General features: G+C 31.3%; 1 long non-coding RNA gene across 1 annotated transcript; it reads right to left on the bottom strand.

The window, feature by feature from the left end:
• Positions 1-7,023: 7,023 nt before the first annotated feature.
• Positions 7,024-9,481, bottom strand: LOC118191163 (uncharacterized). Its single transcript, XR_004758534.2, has 2 exons — positions 9,383-9,481; positions 7,024-7,327 (listed from the first exon to the last, which is right to left on the bottom strand). It is a non-coding gene; the product is annotated as an uncharacterized LOC118191163 (long non-coding RNA).
• Positions 9,482-11,559: the final 2,078 nt, after the last annotated feature.

Raw genomic sequence — 11,559 nt, 5'->3', positions numbered from 1 at the left:
CCGTGACCGAGCAGTGAGTTGTAAAATTATTTTTGTTGAGCAGACAAAAAAATTTAACCTTTTTGTTTGCGTTTACGTTTATATATTTAAGTATTTATATATATTTATACTTATTTAAATTTGTTAGATAACTGCTGATAAATATTCATAATTATTTATTAATTATAAATTATAACATTTTTCTATTTCTGGATTCCGTCTTTTTATTCCTTTCTTCTACAAGCTAAACCACAAAAAACATTGAATAAGGGAGGGGAGATGAAATGTTCTATTATTAACATTAAAAATGCCTTTTTACGCCTAAAATTAAAATGTAACCTGATAGCTAAGAGAAAATTCAGGTAAAATATTTAAACCATAACATAAAATGTTTACAAATTGAGCATTAGATAAAGTATTAAATGTTTGGTATAAAGCATGGTATTAAATTTACAGTTAAAATAAATTACCAATTTTTCGCTTTCTTTGAGGTTTACATTTTAGTACAGAGATTTCACGGAAACAAAATAAGGAAAAGAAACTGCTTAATTTGGTGCCCTATCTGCATTGTTTGGGCTTAAATATACAGGGAAAATATTTAATTTCAAAATAATTCTCTCAGTTTTTTGTTTTAAAGCGTTTATTTACAGTTTTGAACGTTACTTTTGGAAAACATTTAAATTTTATTCATTCCATATGACATACCAGAGGCCGAACGGTAAAAGTCGCTGAACGCTGGTAGTTCGGTCCGGAGTTCAAATCCCGGTGAGCGTACAGGCTGGAGTTTTCGTGGTTTTCATTATGTGTAACGTATATATGGCCCAGTTTCTCTTAAAGTCCTCCACGAAGGTATCTCTTCCCTTAGGCAAATAGCCCTCGAGTGTTTTGTCATAACTAAAACCATACAACCCAATCATTATATATGTATGTCGCGCTGACATTGCATGTGAGCGATCTCATTGTTTCTTATGTATGTATATGTGATGCTATCATTTTTTATAACCAAGTAAACGCATGACAAAAAGCCAATTCATGCAGAAGTAGATACATGCTGGCGAAGTGAAGGTGCATAACATATAATAGCAATCATATTGGTCGATTTAACGCTTTTTCTTTATTCCTGAGAAGCACATTTTTAACACGAATACAAAGCGTAATGACGTAATCTGCGTGACCACCTTGATCACATTCGTGCCTTTTGTCTTTAGGTTTGGTTTGGTTTATTCAATTATGGCAAAGCACACTAGGGATATCTGCCTAAGGGAAGGGATGCGTTCGTGGAGGACGTTCTAAGGGAAACTGGCTCGCATACACGTTACACATGGGGAAAACCACGAAAACGCCTATGCAGCCAGCCCGTGCGCGGGATTCCAACCTCGGACCGAACTACCAAAGTTCAGCGACTTTACCGCTCGGGGGCCTCCTTTTGTCTTTAGAACAACTGATTTCGATTCAGGCAAGAGCAATAGGAAGCAGCACGTTGAAAGAAGAGTAGCGAGAGAGAAAGAATGCAATGTGTCTGACATGAAAATACAATTTAGAATAAATCAACTTTGTTTCATGTTTACTCTTAGTGGTGGCTAAAATTTATGGCACCAAAATTTAAAATTATTATTGTCTGAAGCGTATATAAGAATCTGCGTCATTAGCTTTAGCCCACCAGCAGCCGAGCGTTAAAGACGCTGAACACTGGTAGTTCGATCCGAGGTTCGAATTCCGTGAACGGGCTGGCTGCATGGGCGTTTTCGTTGTTTTTCCCCATGTGTAACGTGTATACGAGCCAGTTTCCCTTAGAAAGTCCTCCACGAATTCATCCCTCCCTTAAGGCAGATAGCCCTCGTGTGCTTTGCCATAATTGAATAACCCATAACCCATTAGTTTTATGCATAATAATCATGTGAGGAGAATTAGTTTTGAAATAACGTTAATTTATGAAACTAAAGTTTAAAATTATTGACTGAAGCTTATAAACCTAAGAACCTGCGTCATTAGCTTTATGTATAATAATCATGCGAGGAGAATTAATTTTGGAATAACGTAATTTAAAGACATTTGTTATTATAAGCAATAAATATCGTTAGGATGGAAAGGGGAGATAACGGAATTAAATTGGAGAGTTAAAATACTATTCCAAATTAAAATTAGAATTTGATATGCACATATATATATGTAAACGCTCTTGTACACACACACACACACACACACACCTGTAAGAAAAAAAAGAAAATTTCACTTACAGTATCAGCATACGGCCTGATTTGCTCATAATCCATCATTTCTTTTACGCAGAAATATCAAATGCTGTATCATAATATTACTCAAATATTATGATTAGCAAATAGCAGAAAACAGTGATTAGCTACTAGCAAATGGCAGAAAACAATGATTAGCTACTAGCACGTAGCAAAAACATCAAATGTTGTATCGCAATATTACTTTAAATTATTATTATTATTATTATTACTTTTAAGAACTTACATTATGATTTATTTATTACGTTTAAAAATTTACTACATTTACTTTTAATTAACACACACATATTAAAAGTGTTAACTTTTAAATATTATTTATTTATTTAAAAACTTAATTATTATTATTTTTAAATTATACATTTAAAAATTAAGCGCGTCTTTCGTCTTTTAAAATTAAGCTTTATGTAGTAGTGAGTTCTTATTATTTTATATTTAACTAACAGAAAACTTTTTTAGTTTCTAAGCCCTGCAAGAATGAATAATAAAATTTTTGCGAGTGGCTTCTGAGATCTATCAGAACGATTTTAAGAGCATTCAGAATTGAATATATGCAAATTATTAATCAAATTTGTGAATCTATTGGTAGTGCCTCAGTGTCGAATAGTTTCGTATTGCGGTGATCTTGCTACAGTATTCATACCTGAAAATTTCCGAAGGAGACGAAACAAGAAATATACGCTGAATTACACAAATTATTAATCTTTATGTCGTTACGTATTTGCAGTAATCAGAATAGACACAAGAAAATGGAAAAATAGCATCACGTAAAAATATAAGCACCAAACATCATTACTATTTCATTAAAAGCTGAGGATTTCTTCAGTTGGTCAGCTTGTAAGGTTTATTCTAAGTTTTTAACAGTTATCTTTAGTTAAAGATACTTTCCTGTCTCTCCTAATTTCAGCTTACAATTTCCTACCAGAATGTGATTTAGAAATCGCGGTTAATGCAAATGAGTGGTATTCGAAGTTCTATTTACTTAGTGAGACAGCCAGAGTTTCTGACTAGCGCGCGTTCGCCTTTTGGCTAAGTCTCTCGCTAAGCTATTACTACGCTTGGCCGTATTTTAGGTCTTTGATAGCTTCGCCAGCTTATTTGATATTTAAGCGCCAATTACTTGGAAATTTTGATAGGTTCGGCTATATCTTTTAGTTAAGCATTAGTTAGGTTTTATTTCTTATTATTTTGAGTTCAAGCCCAAGTGGAGGCTTTGATGTATGCTCTGAGAAAGGAGCCGACTGTCCAATTCTTATTTGGAATAATAAAAGGTAATTAACCCATCTTGAGTTTTACGTCTCTGTTACCGAACTCAAGCGATTATTCGCTTAACTGTTCACGAGGTTCGTACACATTTAGCTGTTAGATAAAAGAGTGGAACCACACAAGCTGAATATATGTATTTTCACAGCTGAACAATAGTTTGCTTAGTGAAAAAAATCACGAACAGGGTAGGATCAAAAGACAGAACGAAAATACTTCCTTACGGAAGTTAAATTTTATTTAGATAGAGACAGATTTTAAAGTGCCTATGCTCATGCGGGATTGTTTATTTTCACCACTGCAAACGAAAGGCCTAGATATATCTACGAGAGCGAAAATTATGTAGTAAGAAACTTTTCCCAGAAACATGTTCCTCTCGGAGTATAAAGGCAGAGAAGAAGAACCTCCGTTGATCAACTGAAGTTTCGAGCTCAATTTTTACCCCAATAAAAATCATAATAAATAAAATGTTCCGTTTACATAGAAGAAACAAATCGCTGAACGCAAGATTTTCCTCAAAATTGCGTTTGAAAATCTGCTGGGTTTAAACCTGAAATTTCAAAGTTCCTCAAAATGTCATGAATAAATGATATTTTCTTGATTATAATTAAAAAAACGACTCTCTTAATTTGATTCCTTTTCTTCCAATGAACATCCAACCTGAAATCGGATGCACTGAAAGCTGGCAGAAATTTTCATATGTTTATGAATACCAAACTACCTTTTCTACTCCGAATTTAGTGTCCATTTACGCTAAGAGAACTAGATAAAATGCTTTTCTCGGAAAAACGCAATTTTTTTTTATTGGCTAACTGACGGGTATTTTGCTAACGAAGCATTTGTTGCAAATTTCTGAACTTATCAGCAATTTGCTGTCTCCGAACTGAAAGAGTTTTCGATGGTATATCATAGTTTCTCAAAATGAATTTTTATTGCATTCTGCATCCGTAGGTTTGATAAGGCCGTAATAATGCACAAGGGTGTGTGTGTGTGTGTGTGATTATGGCAAAGCCTCGAGGGCTATCTGCCTAAAGGGAGGGATGCCTTCGTGGAGGACTTTCTAAGGGAAACTGGCTCGTATACACGTTACACATGGGGAAAACCACGAAAACGCCCATGCAGCCAGCCCGTTCGCGGGATTCGAACCTCGGACCGAACTACCAGTGTTCAGCGACTTTACCGCTCTGCCACTGGTGAGCCCCAATAATGCAGAAGGAATTTATTTGTTGCTTTTCAGTTTTTATAGATTACTGGAATCTAGGCTGAAAGCATGTTTGTCCAAAAAAAAAAAAAAAAAGTCTCTCTGAACTTTAAGAATCAGAACTTTTTTTTTTTTTTAATGAACAAAGTAACGTACTTATTTTGAACCCTTAAAGTGAGGCGAAATCAAGTTATCTTATAGTGGGATTTATTTCTGACAGCTCAGGGGTTGTATCATGGTACAGAAGGAAGAATGTTTCAAGATAATCAGATTCTATATTATAGGAGTAAATATTAACTAATAATACCGGAATTGTTATGATAATACCGGAATTGTTATTATGGTTTCATCAGACTGGTTTTTGTCGCCTTTTAACTGTTAGCTTTTGCCATTGTTTAGACTAAATTTTTTCTTTTATTCTATATTTATGAATGTAAACAAAAAGCTAGTAGATAAGAAAATAGAAGATAAAAGGAAAAGAAGGGAAGTAGAAAAATCTTGAAAAGAAAATTACTTTAATTTGCATGACGTTGATCGAAAAATAATCAAAACGTTCTTTTTTCGTAAGTCTCATGTCAGCTGACTTGCATATTTTGTTGGCCACGAAAAAGAGCCGACAGTCGAAAAATTTCTTTTCAGCACTCTCACAATCCATTACACTTATTTCACTCTGCTTGTCAAAATTAAGGGGTAATATTAAATAATATTCTTCTTCACTAAAGTTTTTAACCCTTGAACAATAGCGTAATTCTTTATGTCAATTTTAACTGATAACGTATCGCACAATGTACGTATATTGGAATTAGAATGTTTATTGTTGTTTAAAGTTAATGGGGTTTCTAAGTGTGATCAGTAACCTTTAATTATAACTCAATGGCATCATTAAGTGAAGAGCAAGAGTATCAGTTAATTTATGGACTCAAGAGGAAGGGAAATACAAATGGAGATAGACCAACAGCTGAAAATTCCACAAAGTATAATACAAAGAACTTGGAACGCTTTACAAGCAGGGAATTAGCAAGTAGACAGCCTGATTAAAGGCAGACTAGAGCAACACATGCATCCGAAGGCAATTTCTGTCAATGTCATCTGACAGTGTTTCTGTCAATGTTTTAACCGTACTCAATTTTATTATTCAATAGCTTTCAATTTTTAATGAAGATAATTTGAGTTTTACGTTTTTTTTGACCTTGCCGCGAACCGAGAATTGAATTAGTTGAATGATCTTTAATGAAATTAGAAGAAATAAGTGTTTCGTATGAGTAGCAACTATTGTCGCCAGCCTATCTCGAGCAGAGGAGAATGTTTATGAGTAGCGCATGCGCATTGGGTAAGCGGCACTGAATCGTCTGCGAAAAACTGTTTCTTTTGTATTTGTTTAATTTCTTTTAAAATCGTTTTAGATTTACAGGACGTGGCAAATAAAAGTGGCCAGGAGAACACTGTTTTCCGAGACACTTTTATTTGCCCCACCCTATATTATATTACTTGAATAGAACATGTGGAAACAATTAGATAATTATTCAGATGATGTAATTTTTGTGTATTCTGAGTTACAAAATGAATAAGATGTAATGCTGTTAAGTGAAACAAGCGCCAGAGTGTCGCTATGGTAAATAAATATAGTGAATTTTAAACAGTGAATTTATTCTATCGTGGTTTATGAGCTTTCAACGAAGTAGTTTTAATTCAATTCAATAAGTTTCAATGAAACGCAGGAAAAATGCGTATAATTTAATATTTCGTACAAGGAAGTCATGTGGTGTACAGATCAGATTTTTTTTCTTTGTAAAGCTTAAGAATGAGTGAGATATGAGAGCTCGGGCTGTGGTAAAGTTGTAAGCCAAGATACGCAAATTGTTTTAAAATAACATGCCAACAGTTTGCATTTTCATTTTTTGCTGTACCGATTACTCTGATTATTGTAAAATTGACATCACCAGGTTAGTAACCTGCAGAATGTTTTGCCTTTTGTTTACTACTTTAATTATTAGAATGCGTAAAGTTTTCAATTGCTGCCGACTTATTGTATGCATGATGTAATTTAAAAATACAAATTGTTATTTTTTAAAAAAGCATTATAAAACAATTTTTTAAAGAAATTTCATCTTTCAAACGATAATTAGATTTTAAAAAACTATTGTTTCTTAAAAGAGTAGCTCTATATAATTGCCAAATTCCTGCATGTGTCTCCCCACTCGCACTTTAATCATACCCGCTACACTATAAAAATGTCAGATGTAACTCCTTTATTTTTTTGGTGCGTGCGTACGTGTGTGTTTTTTCAGTTAATTGTTATTAAAGTAATTAATGGGTTTTCATTTTGGAAAATTTCATATCTTCATTTCTTTATTTTGAAACATAAGTTTTTCAATTACAGTTTTTTTTCTTCCTCCCGAGAAGAAACCTCTTTTAATACGTTTCCTTTTTTTTTTCACATACAAGACACCTACTAGCAGTCATAATCACACGAATATCCGTGTGATACAACATATTTCTGTGGAACGCTCACAACTTTGATAGTTTGCACAGGATATGTCACGACTTTTACTGGTTGAACATACTCGTATTTTGGGTATTCTTTTTCTTGGTATATAACTCCAGCTACAGCCACGCCGATAACAAGAAGAAACACCTAGAATAAAAACACTTGAGTTAAAAATGTTGTTTTGGAAAATATAAAAACGACATTTTTCTTTTAGAAAATTATATATTATGCATATTTCTTAGAAGCAATATTTCTTAGAAGTTGAGTACATTTGGAAACAAAACGTCACATTGATATTCAAATCATGATATCAATAATTAAGTGAAATAAATGGTACAATTCATGAATGATGTTTTTATTAGTACTTCTTTAGCGTTTTGTTTTCTAAAATGTTTGCGAACTTACATAAAAACTATAAATATGAAATCCTTAAGACAAAAAAAAAAAAAAATGTTCAAGCTATATTCAATATTTTATTATTAATTTATATATATATATATATATTACATCTCGTGAAAAATAAAATATTTACACTTCCATAAAGTATTTTCTTAGCATATTACATTTGTATATCTGAAATATGTCTCGCTTCATCTGGATTATGACATTATTACTAGCTCAAATTTATAATTGTTTAATACTGGAAGAAAATTCTTTAGATCAGCCACAATTACACTTTCAAATAGCACTATATTTTTAAAAGTTTACTAACATTAAAAATTCAATTTGTTTTTTTGCGATCTCGCAAAATTTATGTATTTTTGAGTAAAACTAGATAAACCTAAATGAATATTTCAATGCAAATTATTCTGCCTCTTTTGTTCTTTTTTATCTGTCTTATATTTTATGATGTTTTCATAAAAGCTTTTTCTAAAAATGTCGAATACAAACAGAAAGAAAGATTTTTTATTCGATTTGTTTGACAATTTGTATCAATTTCAAATTAGTTTTCTTTCAGTCAAATAGGTGAAAGAAATTTAACAATTTTCTAAGCCTCTATAAATGGAAGTACAATATTAGAAATTGAAGTGCCTTCTCTAATACTTTTTATAAGTCGTTTTAAATCAGATATTAAAGTTTGTTATTTTTTTATTTCTTTAAAAAATATATATTTGATTGGGCGTTGGATTAAAAAATCTGCAGAAAGGAAAAATCGCTTAAATTGTTCTTAATGTCACCTTTCAATGTTTTCATAAGTGGCAACTGAGACTAGCTTATCGAATGAAAAGAATCAAAACTCATTTTTGAATCATAAATAAATAAATATTGCATTTATTTTTTAAACAATGTAATATTTTTATTAGAGAGGTAAGTAAAAAATCTAATGCCTTGACGAATAGCAATAACTCTGAAAACCTGAAATTTACCAGTTTGAGGATGTAATTATTTGGCTTGTTATATGTGATCGTATGCTATTCATATGTAACGATATATTAGTGAATTAAATAAAATCAGAAAGATACCGTGCATGTTTAACTAAATTAATTTAATAGATATGGGTTAGAATGTTTTATCTTTCTATATAAACTAAATCAATGGAAAAAGTTAAGAAAATAATTTATCGCAAGTTTAGATTTCCATGGCTTCTAAATAAAATGAAAACTAAGAATTCCAGGTAATTCCACTCTAGATAATTAATAATACTCTAAATATTTTAGTGCACTTTTTATACTTTTATTCTAATAAAACAGCAACATAAGAAAGTGAGGCAGTGAAAATGAGTTGCTATAAATAAGGACACAATGAAAATTTGAATTTTATGCGAATGCCGAAAGAGAAATTCCTTTTTTATGTTAAATATTAATTTAATATTAACAGAAAATATGTTTCAGAAATATGTTTCAGAAATAAATAATGTTTCATTGCAATTTCTTTATAATCACTTTGAAAGTCTAAATTAAAAATACCGGAAATATTTTCCCTAAGTTTCATTTTGTAAAGAAATTTAATTTTAAGGGGGAAAATAAAATTATTTTTATGCCATGATATAAACGATGAAAATATAACCAAACTGAAATTTTGTATACTTAATTCATCTGTAATTAAAAGCAAACATAATATAAAGCTTTTTGCATTATTAAACACATCGTTATAAGTTTCGTTAGTAATTAAAATCACGTATTAGTGAAACAAGTTCTTAAATTATATAAAAAATAAGTAAAGCTATTACATGCAGACATACTGAAAACCTAAAATACGTACCATATATTTCAGCATGTTGTTTAATAATGAGGGTCGAAAATAGCAACTGTTGTGAGGGGTAGTTCAATGTTTTTGCTGCGAATGAACACAGAAGTCGACGAAACCCTTTTATATCGGGCTGCGAGTGAAATCTGCAGACCTATAAACTTACCATTCAAAGCTTTATCTATCCTTTGAACCGAAAATGTATTTTCGGTACATCTTGATCCACTGCCTTCTTGTCATTCTCAGCGCCATAGATATCAAATCTTGGCTATGTACATGATTTCTTCATCTCCTTAGTTAACCTTATTATGAAGTGTTAATATGTTATGTTATTTTCAATACCTGAAATGCACAAATTGCCTTACATAATCATGACAGATCTATATCGCTGACCTACTTCGATTATGCATATATATATATGTAAGCATTAGAAAATCTTTAACTAATCTTGGTATCTTTATCAGAAATCAGTAAGCGAATGTATTTGTTACAATGGATGAAAACAAGAAAACTTTAATTCAGTTTAAACAATATGCAGGATTGTTGATTTTGTGGAACGTTACCGAAGAGAAAAAAAAAATTACCTTAAAATGGGATATAAAGTTTTACTATAATTTCTGTATGTGCATTGCTACATTCATTTAACTTATGTATTAATAACATTTAACTTATTAATTAAATATTTTAGCACAGTTTCAGAACTTTTCCGAAAATAAAATAGGAAAAAGAAACTGTATTATATAGTTTAACGTACATAGAAAATCATTTTATTTCTGAATACTTCACTCCATATTTTATTTTTGAAGGCTTGTTTATGATGCTTTGAGTTTTGTCAGCACTTGAGAAACTACTGTCAATCCTATCCCTTTTCGGTGTTATCATTTTTTAAATAAAAAGTCGATCATACATGTATACACTTAAAATGCTATAATGATACGTATAACGCATTTAATGCTTATAGCTTATAACTTAACTTTTGTAACACTTACACTAAAAAATATCGTGTTGTCGAATTTTTGGAAAAGATAATATGTATAACGGTTATAACGTATCGTCATTTTCTGGTCGAATGCGGTGTATCACTTTTGAAATAACGCTTATAAAGCATACAATGCTTATAACTTATTCTTAGTTTTGGTGTGTATAACTTTTCAAAAAACGAGTATCGATCGCTTATAAGGACCAGAACTACCATGTTGTTGAACGTTTGCTTTTAAAACGATACCATATATAGTTTACAACGCTTATATGTAATAAATATATAAAAAGACAGAAAAAGAGAGAGGGTGGAAGAGATAATTACCTCAGAGGGTTTGAAAACCCTCTAAGAGGATTTAGAAATCTAAACTAGTAGAAATATTGAAGATTATATCATAACATTATTTTGACAAAAGGGCTAAGAATTTAAAAATAATTAGCGATGTTTCTGCTGCTTTCTTTAGTTAGCGAAACCTTTTTATTTTGATTTAATTAACTGAAAGTATTTTACTTTTATAGTACTTAAAATCTGCGAGAGGAAAATTTTAATTACTGCAAATGGTTTCTGAGTAGTATAACTTTAATTAAAACTGGGAGAAATGTCTTTGCATAGAGTTGTTTCCCCGGTATGTTAATCTTATCGCAGTATTAATCTTTGAAAATTTACAAAGAAGACGAAAAACAATAATTTATATTAACTAAAAGCATAAAAACCTTAACCGGAACATAAGTACAATATAATGTAATCACTTTTAAAGTAAAAAAAAAAAATGCACAATTTAGCAACATTTAAGATTAAAAACTCTGAGCTCACCTAGCCGGTTTTCAAAGTGGGTATATTTTTGGCGCGACCGATTGCAATCAAAAAGGGAAGCACATAACTACATATTATAGTAGTCCCATATGCAAAATTCCAAAGCTCTGGAGCAACTCGTTTTTGGGTTATGCGAGATACATACATACGTATGTACGTATCTACGTACAAATGTCACATAAAACATTTCTTCTGAATCCATTTTAAATCCATTTTAGCAATCGTTTTGGGAAAAAAGTCTTTTATTCCGTCCGTACGTACAGGTGTCACGCAGAAACATCGTTTAACTGGATTCAAGAGCGGTGGTCAAAATGGATATTTTCATTGAAATATGATACCCGAAAATTTTCGCGATTATTACATGTTATAGCAGTCCCATATACAAAATTTCAACGTTCTG

The sequence above is a fragment of the Stegodyphus dumicola genome, chromosome 3, assembly GCF_044657685.1.
Source record: "Stegodyphus dumicola isolate Sdum_Otavi_A_Nest chromosome 3, ASM4465768v1".
NCBI lineage: Eukaryota > Metazoa > Arthropoda > Arachnida > Araneae > Eresidae > Stegodyphus > Stegodyphus dumicola.
Note: the sequence above shows the minus strand (reverse complement) of the source record. Positions and strands in the feature narration are given on the sequence as shown.